This window comes from Sarcophilus harrisii, chromosome 4, assembly GCF_902635505.1.
Source record: "Sarcophilus harrisii chromosome 4, mSarHar1.11, whole genome shotgun sequence".
In the NCBI taxonomy this organism is placed as follows: domain Eukaryota; kingdom Metazoa; phylum Chordata; class Mammalia; order Dasyuromorphia; family Dasyuridae; genus Sarcophilus; species Sarcophilus harrisii.
This window is the reverse complement of record NC_045429.1, coordinates 362,853,423-362,866,313: the sequence shown is the minus strand read 5'-3', so window position 1 is coordinate 362,866,313 and position 12,891 is coordinate 362,853,423.

Here is a 12,891-nt window from a genome sequence, read left to right as displayed (position 1 = left end):
ACCCATCTTCAACAAACATTTAAATACTTTTTGTATACAGAACACCAAACTCTGCCCTTATATAACTTAGAATCTAATTAATTGTTCACTCATTGTATAGCGTCTCTTAAGGTTTACAAAGTGCTTTCTCAATTAACAACCCTTTAAGGCAGGTGTTTGTCATGCCATACTGCCCTTCCTCCATTGTATCGATATAGAGAAAAGATCAGAGAGCTAGCTTTAGTGGTAGGATTTGAAACTAAATCCAATGCCTTCCATCATCTTTCTTTCTTTTTTTTTTTTTTTTAATAGCTTTTTATTTACAGGATATATGCATGGGTAACTTTACAGCATTAACAATTGCCAAACCTCTTGTTCCAATTTTTCACCTCTTACCCCCCCACCCCCTCCCTTAGATGGCAGGATGACCAGTAGATGTTAAATATATTAAAATATAAATTAGATACACAATAAGTATACATGACCAAAACGTTATTTTGCTGTACAAAAAGAATCAGACTCTGAAATATTGTACAATTAGCTTGTGAAGGAAATCAAAAATGCAGGTGTGCATAAATATAGGGATTGGGAATTCAATGTAATGGTTCTTAGTCATCTCCCAGAGTTCTTTCTCTGGGCATAGCTGGTTCAGTTCATTACTGCTCCATTGGAAATGATTTGGTTGATCTCGTTGCTGAGGATGGCCAGGTCCATCAGAACTGGTCATCATATAGTATTGTTGTTGAAGTATATAATGATCTCCTGGTCCTGCTCATTTCACTCAGCATCAGTTCGTGTAAGTCTCTCCAGGCCTTTCTGAAATCATCCTGTTGGTCATTTCTTATAGAACAGTAATATTCCATAATATTCATATACCACAATTTATTCAACCATTCTCCAACTTATGGACATCCATTCAGTTTCCAGTTTTTAGCCACTACAAAAAGGGCTGCCACAAACATTCGTGCACATACAGGTCCCTTTCCCTTCTTTATAATCTCTTTGGGATATAATCCCAGTAGTAACACTGCTGGATCAAAGGGTATGCACAATTTGATATCTTTTTGAGCATAGTTCCAAACTACTCTCCAAAATGGTTGTATTCGTTCACAACTCCACCAACAATGCATCAATGTCCCAGTTTTCCCGCATCCCCTCCAACAATCATCATTATTTTTTCCTGTCATCTTAGCCAATCTGACATGTGTAGTGGTATCTTAGAGTTGTCTTAATTTGCATTTCTCTGATTAGTAATGACTTGGAGCATCTTCTCATATGACTAGAAATAGTTTCAATTTCTTCATCTGAGAATTGTCTGTTCATATCCTTTGACCATTTTTCAATTCTTCCATCATCTTTCTATATAGTTATTTACATGTCTCTATGTAGGATACATGCAACTAACCACTAATACAAAGTGATATGATAATACCTGAGAGGTATCACTCAAGTGCTATTAACAAGGTTTGAGGAGCAGAAAAGTAACTTGTTTGGGCAAGTGTATAGAGTGAAAACAATAGTAATTCAAGTGATAGTCTAATCTCACCTCTGTGACTTTGAAAAGTCTTTTAGATTCCTCTGTAAAATGAGATAATTTGGAATAGATGGTATAGTCTACAGCAGTGATCCTCAAAGTGTATTCCAAAGAATTGTTGAGGTCTCTGAAACCCTTTCAGAGGGTCTACAAATTCAAAATTATTTTTTATTTCTAATATAGTAAATAGGTATAAATATAACCCATGTGAACAAAAACTCTTTGAACAGATCCTTGATAGTTTTTTAACAACATGAAGATATTGAGAACCATTGGTCTACAGGTTTAAATCTCACCTCCGTGACTTTGGACAAGTCTTTTAGTTTCCTATGTAAAATGAGATAATTGGAATAGGTGGTCTCTGAATCCCTTTTAGTACTAAGTTTATAAGCCTGTCAGTTTTGGGGTTTAGTTTTGGTTTTTGAGTCCGATTGGGTTAAATGACCTGTTTGGAGTCACAAAATTGGTATCTGAGGTTGGGTTTGAACTCAGATCTTCTTGACTCCAGCCACCTAAATATCCTTTTGAAATAAACCTTAAAGGTTAGATAATGGGTAGAGAGGGTGAAGAAATGAAGATTTCAAGTATAGAACCTCAGTTTCTTCATCTATAAACTTTAAACGAGGAGTTCTTCACCTTTGTGTCATGGACTTTTTTGGAAGTCTGGTGAAATCTGAATCCCTTCTTGGAATAATTTTTTTTAAATGTATAGAATAGAATACGTAGGATAATAAAGGGAAACATTGAAATAGTTATAAATTTTTTTGAACTTCATGAATCCAAAGTTTAGAACCCCAGTTTAAAGTTTAAACTGAGGGTATTGGGTTAATTATCTCTAAGATTTGTTCCAGTTCTAAGTCCTAGTCTTCCTTGTGAAAGGCATGGACATCAGGAGCAGATTGTTGACCAGCCCACAACTCAGGTGTGGTAATCCTACCCATAGCAAATATTGACTGAGAATGGGGCCATCTCAGCCTGGTACTTGCCTAACCCTTCACTCCTCTCACTGCAAAGGAGTTTCTGAAACCTCCCCAAGGCCACATTACCTTCTTCTCCTTCCAAAACACCCTTCAGTGCTTCTAATATTATGACCCACTTTGCACTTATGCCGTTGTTAGTGCTGAAGGCTCTTGGGTAGAAATTTTACATCCTCTCTTTCCCCAAGCTATTTCCATTCCATCATTTTCTGGTGACTTATTCTTCCCCAAGGAATATTTCTCCTTAGGAGAAAAACCATCTTTCCTAACTCTTGAGAATGATAAATTAAGGGAGATCTTGGAATTAGGCCTCCTGGCCCCAGATATTTCCTCCCTTGTGAATAGCTGTAGGAAGGCTTGGCAAGAGGTTGAACTTCAAAGAGAAGGTGGAGCTGGTTGAATACAGGAAGGCCAAAAAACATGTAGCCATAAGACTTCTAGAATTGTATACAATCAAATACAGTGAAAAGGGTTTAAGTTAACCTTGTAAGAGCAGTACCTCATATGTTTCTCCAACCTTCCAATTCCTAATGATTCCTATACAAGATTTAGATCCAGGGCTCTTCGCAATGGGGCTGTTCTCTTTGATGGTTACTTCTATTTAATAGATACCAATAAGCCCTGTGAGGAAAGTCTACTCTGATCTGACTCAGATCTGGAATTAGAAATTTTGAGACTTGGCAAGAGTGGAACAGGACACCAGCATAATGCCTTGGAAGCAGGAGAAAGTCCCAAGCTTTTCCTTGAAACTCTTTTCTCCTCATTTACAGATTCTACAATGAGAGGGGGAACTTATGGTACTCTCAACAAGCTAGGAAGAGTGAATGTTCCTCTGTATGTATGTGTGAAGAATGTGGCAGAAAAGGGCATTTTGGGAGGTGGAGATGGGGATGGGACCGTTTTCTCTTTTATGTCTTTGTGCAAGCTCAGTAGAAAGCACTTGAATCCTTAAGGTGTGAGGGGATCAGTGCTTATGGCAGTGAATCTAAATATCAATTTGATGTCACTCTAACCCTGTGAATGCTACTAGAGTCCATTCCATTTTGGCTAACATGAGGACTTTCTGTTCTGTGAGTGTCAGCCTCTATTCCACTTCAAAGGGAGTTCCAAGTCAGATGCAACAGGATGCTGAGGGCCTTCTTAAGCCCATTCTCCTATTTTGGGCTGTCCTATGCTTTCTGCTACAGACATAGGAGATATACCTCATACATAAGTTGTAAGACCATGGATTCTCAGTTGTTCCCACTCTACAACCCTATCCAGCTTAGGAATAAGGTACATATATATTTTAATATATTTAACATCTACTGGTCATCCTGCCATTTAGGGGAGGGGGTGGGGGGGGGGTAAGAGGTGAAAAATTGGAACAAGAGGTTTGGCAATTATTAATGCTGTAAAGTTACCCATGTATATATCCTGTAAATAAAAGGCTATTAAAAAAAAAAAAAAAAAAAAAAAGGAATAAGGTACATATTAAGGGGTGAAGTAAGTCTGAAGGAAGAAAAAAAAAATCTTGGTTTTGATTTCCCTTCATACCATACTTTAGGAGCATTGTTGGCCATTGGTAAAATCAAAACAATGGTAGGGAACTCATTTTCCAGAAAATTTAGGCTTTTCCAGTCAAGCTGAGAATGTGGAAGAAAGGCCATAACCTCAGGTATGAAAGGAAGTGGTATAGGAGGAGGTTCCTTTTTCTCCTGCCATTACCCTGTAGTATATGGGCCCTCAACCTCCTTACCCACACCCACAATAAGTTTGGCTTTTGGGAAGAATCCTCAGAATTTGGTCTTAAGGAGCAAAGCCATCATCATAGCTCTGTATAAACCAAGCCAGTTAGTTGTAGTTTTGCTTCCTTTCCTTGAGATCTATTTTCAAAGGAAAAATTTCTGAGTTCTGGCAATTCAATGTTCTTTTCCCCAGGCTAGATCTTAAGATATCTTTTAGTGTTTTCCTTCAGTCATCCTACAGATCTCCCAAAGCTCTTTTCTTTTGTTACTCCTCATTTAAAGTTAAGGCAGTCAAATTGGCCCTAGGGTTGGGATCCAGGAAAAACTTTCTCCTACTGTTTTCTCATTGATGAATCTTCAAAGCACAATAATCTAGGATTCCTATATCATAAGAGACTGCTGTCCCCATATTTAATCCCCAAAGGTTTGTAATCTGTGTTGAAGTAACTCAGAGTCCTTAAAGGTGAAGTGAACCCTAGTTGATCAGTTCTCTCTTCCTGAGGCCAACTGCCCACTTCCTATCTGATTTAAAACAATAGCTCTAAAACTTTTTGGTCTTAAGACATATATATATGTATATGTATATAATTTAATATTCTTTTTAACTTTTGATTTCTAAATTCTTCCACCCATCTCCACCCCTTAAAAGGAAAGTAATATGACATTAATTTTATATATGAAATCATGTAAAACATAGCTATATTAGCATATTGAAAAAAAAGTAAGGGAAATAAAGAAAGTGAGAAATTTATATTTCAATTTGCCCTCAGAGTTCTTCATTTCTTTCTTTGGAAGTGTGTAACATTTTTTTTTTTTATCATTACGTCTTTTGGAATTATTTTGGACCACTATATTGATCAGAGTCATCAAGTTTTTCACATCTGAACATCATTACATGTACACAATTCTTTTCATTTCACTATATATCAGTTCATATAAGTCTTGACACATTTTTCTGAAACTACCTTCCTGATCATTTCTTTCTTTCTTTTTGTTTTTATTTAATAGCCTTTTATTTACAGGTTATATGTATGGGTAACTTTACAGTAATTGCCAAACCTCTTGTTCCAATTTTTCACCTCTTACCCCCCATCCCCTCCCCCAGATGGCAGGATGACCAGTAGATGTTAAATATATTTAAATATAAATTAGATACACAATAAGTATACATGACCAAAACGTTATTTTGCTGTACAAAAAGAATCAGACTCTGAAATATTGTACAATTAGCTTGTGAAGGAAATCAAAAATGCAGGTGTGCATAAACATAGGGATTGGGAATTCAATGTAATGGTTTTTAGTCATCACCCAGAGTTCTTTCTCTGGGCGTAGCTGGTTCAGTTCATTACTGCTCCATTGGAAATGATTTGGTTGATCTCATTGCTGAAGATGGCCAGGTCCATCAGAACTGGTCATCATATAGTATTGTTGTTGAAGTATATAATGTCCTGATCATTTCTTATAGCATAATAGTATTCCATTACAATCATATGCTACATCTTCTTCAACCATTCCCCAATTGATGAGCATTCCCTTGGTTTTCAATTTTTTGTCACTTAAAGAGTTGCTCTATGATTTCACATGTATAATTGATTCCACATTTATGGTCTTCACAATAGGTGAAGGGAAGGAAGGAAGGAGGGAGAATTTGAAACTCAAACTTTTTAAAAAATGAATGTTATATGTTATTTTTAAAAAAGAGTTCCTGTAAATATTTTGTACTTATAAGTCCTTTTCCTTTTTCTTTGATCTATTTGGGGGTACAGATGGAATAGTGTCATTGCTAAGTCAAAAGGGCATGCACAGTTTTATAGCCCTTTGGGCATAATTCCAAATTGTTGGACAAGTTTACAATTGTACCAACAGTTTCTCCCCAACCCCTCAAGCATTTATCATTTCTGATAGGTCTAATGTGGAACCTCTATCACTCTTTCAAGAATACTTCCAAGAATTCTTGTTATGCTTGGGTTCACTTAGCATTTTTCTTTGAGGCTTGCTTTGTTAACTTTTAAGGTTATGTGTTGCTCTTTCCTGCCACCACAGTAGCTCTTTATGGTCAAATTCTATTTCTTGACTTTTAACTTTGTTATAGTCGGGGCTTTGCTCCTCCGTGTGTGGAGAGGCTCTGTCTCAAGTGTTTACATTTTTTGTGCTGTTATTTTCAGAACTAGTTTATTTGGGGGAGGGGGAAGATAGAGGGAGGCTGTAAATTTTTGGTGCTTCTAAGATAGCATTATCTTAAGAGAGTTGTGGTCACTGTTTTCTTGATCCAAGTTCTGGTCTCTACCCAGGAAGAGATCCTTGCTCCCTTTAAGTTGCAAGCACTAGTGATCCTCTTGGTCCTGGATCAGTGACCCGATCCTCTGTTCCCTTGTGACTGAAAATAAGCACTACGCTCCAACCTGGAACTATGACCCTGAACTGCTATGGACAAGAGTCAGTGCCAGCTAGACCTAGTTCCAGCAGAGTCCCTTTTAATAGTTTTTTTCCCCCCAGTTGTCTGATTCCCTTACTGTCTCTGGCCTGGGAGCTCTAGAAACTACCATTGTTGCTGCTGTTAAAATTGCCTTCAAAGTCTGCTGTGGTTACTTCTGGAGCCAGTATCTCATGTGTTCTGGACAGACCCTCAGCTCAATGGCACAAATCTTTCCTGTTGACCTCCTAAGTTCTCTTGGGCTAGAAAAATGTCTCACCTTGATTTTGTTAGTTCTACTATTCCAACAGTTTATTTGGAACATTTTTTAAATATAATAGCTTTTAATTTTTCAAAATACATGCAATGTAAAGGTAATTTTCAACATCTACCCTTGCAAAATCTTGTGTTCAAAGTTTCTCTCCCTCCCCACCTCCCCCCCCCACTAGACAGCAAACAATCTAATAGAAGTTACATGTGTGCAGTTCTTCTAAACATATTTCCATATTTATTATGCTGTGCAAGAAAAATCAGATCAAAAAGGAAAAAAATGAGAAAGGAAAAAACAACCAACCAAACAAACAAATAGTAGCAACAACAAATATGAAAATACTATGCTGTGATTCATATTCAGTCTCCATAATTCTTTCTCTGGATGCAGATGGCTCTCTCCATTATAAGTGTATTGGAATTGGCCTGAATGACCTCATTGTTGAAAACAGCCAAGTCTATTAGAATTGATCATCACATAATCTTGGTGGTGTTGTATACGATGGTGTCTTGGTTCTCCTAATTTCACTTCGCATCAATTCATGTAAGTCCCTCCAGGTCTTGCTGAAATCATCCCGATAGTTTCTTACAGAACAATAATATTCCATATCATTCATAAACCATAACTAATTCAGCCATTCTCCAACTGATGGGCATCCACTTAATTTCTAGTTCCTCAATAATACTACAAAAAAGGCTGCAATAAACATTTGTGCGCACATAAATCCTTTTCCCTTTTTTATTATCTCCTTGAGATACAGACCCAGTAGAGACATGGCTGGATCAAAAGGTATGCAGTTTTTTGGCCCTTTGGGCATGGTGGAACATTATTTTAAGTGTATTAGAGGAGGAGGAAGTGCTAACCCACTATCTTAGCTTCTCTCTGAGACCCCTTTACACCTTTAAAAATGAGAAACCAAAAGAGCTTTTGTTTACGTAGGTTTTTATCTGTCCATGATTACCAATTAGAAATGAAACAATAAATTTTTAAAAATTAAGTTATTTAAAAATAAGTATAATAAACTCATTCTATGTTAATGTAAATAACACATTTTAATGAAAAATATATACACCTAAAACAAAAAGAATTAGTGAGAAGAATGGCATCCTTGCACATATTTTTTTAATATTTTAATTCTTCATTTATTTATTTCCTTTCATATATTTTTACAAATCTCTTGTAATGTAGTCATTACAAGTAGTTTACTAGAAGACAGAGCCACATATATGTATCTGTACTGAGTGTGTTAACCTGGTTGTCATAAAGAAAATCTGTCCCCGCACAAAATTAGAAAAAGAAGGAATATTTTAATAAGCAAATAATAGTATTGTTAAGAAAATAGTTTTGACCTCACAGAACTCCTGAAAGGTTTTGGGAATCTCCAGAGGTCTTCAGATCATACTTTAAGAGCATAAAAAAGTTCTAAAAAAAGACAGACCTTGGAAGTTTGGCTAACTGAATTTAATTCAATTCAGTAAGTATTTCTTAAACATCTATTGTAGACAAAGGATTCTGCTAGTCCTTGGAGACCACAGAGATGAAGAGGAATATAGTTTCTGCCCTCAAGGATTTGGGTGTGAGGAGAAGAGAATGATAAATGAATGTGTGAGTGGCTCTGTGTGTTCAGGGTGTTTGTGTGCAGTTTGGGTGTGTGTCTGTGTGCAGAACCTTCTACAGGTGTGAACAATGGCAGCCTGACTAAGACTAAGAGAAAAGAAATGAGAAAAGGAAGGAGAGGGCTAAGGGTGGAGCCGCTCACCCCAACTCTTTGACTCATTTTCCACTTCTACAGAATGGAAAAAAATCACACTTTGGGTGGTGGAGCAGGGGTAAAATTTGGGCGATGCACAAGCCTGCGGAAGGAGTAACCTCACCCAGAATGTATGTGCTTATGAATAAATTGGTGGATGTACATGTACTGGGTTGATATGGGGGAATAAGGGGAGGGTGATCTGTAAGTTTCTGCAGAGGGTTCTGCATTGTTCAAGTGCAGCACGTGGGGGATGTATCCATACATAGATGTGTGTATGTGTGTGCACAAGAGCATGTAAGCAGGTCTTTATATGCATTTCCGCATGGTGCCCCAGAGAACAATGTGTCCCCTTCCAATGTCCACATACAGTTTATGATGGGTGTGGAGAACTTGGCAGAGGACCCAAGTCCCAGCCAAAAGCAGGAGAGAGTTGGGAGGGGCTGGACCTGGAAGGGAGATTTAAGGTACTTGGGATAAAACTGGAAGGTGTAAAGGCTCTCAGCTTTTGTGAAAATGCTGATTAACCATTGGTGGAGCAGATTAGGAGGAAATGGACTGAGGCTGTAACTAGAAAGTCGTAGTTTCTATGTAAAAAAGAAGTAACTTTCTTAACAAGAGAATTATTAAGCATAAGAGCAGGGGAGGGGAAGCTGCAGAAGGTGGTAGGAAGCGACCATAGGAGGGGAAAGGCAAAAGGAGTGTAGTGGAAACAGGACGTGACTGTGTTAGAAGCCCTTGTTGGGAGTCCCAGCCTTGCCATTCCCTACTTGGAAAGTCATTCCCCCAATTTGGGATTCAAGGAGAAAATACCCTAAGTTTAGAGCCAAAGAACCTGGGTTCAAATGCTGTTTGGATATTTACTGCATGATCTCGGGCCATCATGTATCCTTCCTAAACCTCAATTTTCTCATCTGTAAATGAGTTAGATGACATGCAATTCATTCTAAACCACTGATCCTACCATTTTGATTCAATATGTGTATCTGAATAAATATGATTCTATATGTCTATCAATATGCACAGTATTTTCTAAGTACTAAGTGGTCATGCTATATGTAGCAACATCCAGACTTTTTGCTGAGGCAATTGGGGCTAAGTGACTGCCCAGGGTCCCACAACCAGGTCACTTTTGTTAGGTTTCTGAGGTCAGATTTGAACTCAGCTCCTCCTTGCTTCAGTACTGGGCTATTTAGCTGCCCCCACCATCCAGGCTTTCTTGAAGGTTTGCACACTGTCCAGACATTCCCTACTTGCTACTTCTTAACTCTGTACTTGATGCTAGGAAGAGATCCTGCAACTCTTCTGGAATAAAAATCTCAGCTGTATTGAATGCCTTATTCTAGCATCTCAGGGACAGCTTGCTCTGGGGACCTGTAAGCCACCAGTACTCTCAAAGTGGTCCGAAAAAGGACAAAGTCTGATTCTTGTCCCCTTGATCTGAGCCCTGCAAGTTGTTGCCCTGAATTTAGATTTGAGCAAATACAGAAAACTAATAGTTTTAGCCTCTAGCAGCCATCTGGGAAGCTCTGGATTCAAATATGGACAGAAACGCAAGTTTCCCTCTGGTCTGGAATTCTCCCCCCGTGAGGGGGTGAGAAGTGAGGTCCAAGTTACTTTTTGGGATCCACTGCTGTTTGCTTCTGAATTAGTTCCTTTTTCAATATGGAGCCCCAGATCTTTGACCATCTCTCTATGCAGGTCCCCTTCTTGGTCTGTCTTGGCTGTGACCTGATGGTAGGTAGCAGTATGGCTGCTGAGTGGCAGCTGTCCCCATACCCTACTCAATGCCATGATGGGTTTGGGACCTCCTTTTGCTCTGGTACATAGCCTTTTCCTGCACTCTCCATGCTCTGGCTAGATCTGGTACCCAATGTCTCCCTATGACAATCTGGACTGGAAAAAAATGATTCACTACTGTGGATTTCTCTTAAAATTTCACCATTTGGATTAAGTCTGTGAAATTTCTAGAAATTGTATATTTGTATATCTGTATATATAAAATTCCCTCCAAAATATAGTATCTAGATATACAGTATATGTGTGTGTATATATATATATATATATATATATATATATATACACACATATAATACCATTTATATTATGTATATGTACACATATACATGCATACTATATACACACATATGTGTGTATGTGTATATATACACATGTATATGTATATATAGATTATGTATCTAGACAGTATATATTTGAGGAAATTGTTTTTTTTTTTTTTTTTTGGGGGGGGGTCCTCATGACACTCTTCCTGCTATTGTGCTATCCTGGCTCTGCTTTTCAGGTAACATCAGAAAGAAAGTCGAGAGATCAGATATCAGGACTAGCCTGAAGGGGATTAGCAATTCTGTCCCTTGGAAAATCAATACAATGTGTGGAGGAATGCTGGATCTGGAGATAGGAAACCTGAACTCATGTTTATTGAATTGAATTAGCATCTCCTTCAAATCCTGTGTCATCCTAAATGAGGGATCATTAGTAAATCATTTTGCTTTGCTAGTCCTGTTTCTTTATCAGTAAATTGAGAGAAGTATACTTGTATTAATTAAAGGGCTGTGATGAAGAAACTAGATGTGTGGTCTTGCTGATGTAGATATTCCCTCCCTTAAGACAGATTCTATCCTGCTCTACTTTCATTTATCAGAAGGCTCATTTAAGGTGCTGGTGATTTTCTTCAAATTCTTTCAACATCAATGAAAACCATCTAAGCAGGACATTTCATCATCTATCCCTCTTTTTTTTTTTTTTTTTTTTTTTTTTTTTTGTGAATGACTCCTATCTTTCTTTAAAATCATCTTTTACAAGTTCTCAAATGTAATTTCTCATTTGTAACATATTGTAACATTCTCATATCCTCTATAAACATTATAACTTACCTTTTGGATAATTTTCAGTTTTAATTCTTCAAAGGCTATGCTTTTCCATGAATTGAAACCACATAGTATCACCAGAAAAATACTAGAAAAATACTAGTGTGAAAAAGATAAGACTACGTTTTGGGAAGAAGTATATTTATATTTACATATGCTATATAAATATATAAGTATATATTTATATGTATTTATATATATACAAATGGTCTGGTGAGTTTTCTAGATACTGTATATTTGTATATCTGTATATATAAAAACAATTCCCTCAAATACATGGTTTCTAGATATATAGTTTATATATATGTATATATATACATATATATATGTATGTATATATATATAGTATATATATACATATATATACTATATTATATACTATACACACATATGGTATAGTATGTATGTGTACATGTGTATATATGTATGCATATATATATATATATAGTGATAAATCAGCTCCATAAGCTTTTCATCCAACTGTACATCATAGTCTGTATACCAGACATTTCTCATCTATTTAGTTTTTCTTGTGTGTATAACTAGACTAGCTTCTCTTGAATGATTATGGATATTATTTAGGAAGTTTAATGTTTTTTGAAGGCTTGATGCAATAAGCTCAGTCATGAACATCTAAAAACCTCATCTTCCACTGTGCCCTTTGGGATCCATGTTAACAAATTTTCCTTCATCTATAGACATGCACCAAGTTTTTATATTATATCCTCTTCATTCTCTACACTCTCTTTCAGTAGTATTATCAGCTAATCTGAGTTTGACTATCATCTCTATGCAGATGACTCTCCAATCAACACATCTCACCCTACTCTCTTCTGACCTTCAGAGGTCCATCACTACCATATATTGATTATGAAATGGGATCTCAAAGTCAACATGCCTGATATAGAATTCATTATCTTCGCTCAACTTCCCAATTCAAACTCGTTCATCAGCTCAACTTCCCTATTTCTGCTGAGGGCACTGCCATCCGTCTAGTTAACCAGGTTTTCAACTTCATAGTTGTCCTAGACTCTTTACTATTTCTGACTCCATTCTAACTCAACTATTAAGTCAGGCTGATTTAATTTCCATCCTATCTCCTCTATCCATCCCCTTCTTTTTACCAGCATGACTATCCCCCTAGTTCAGGGTCTCTTCACTTCTTACCTGAATTATTGAGACAGTCTGTCATAAATGCCCTTGCTCTCTAATTAATCCTCTATCCAACTGCCAAAATGACAGGTCTGATCATATCATTCACCTTCTCTAACGGCTCCTTATTTTATTGTTCAGTTATGTCTGACTCCACATGACCCTATTTGGGATTTTCTTAGCAAAGATAACAGGAATGG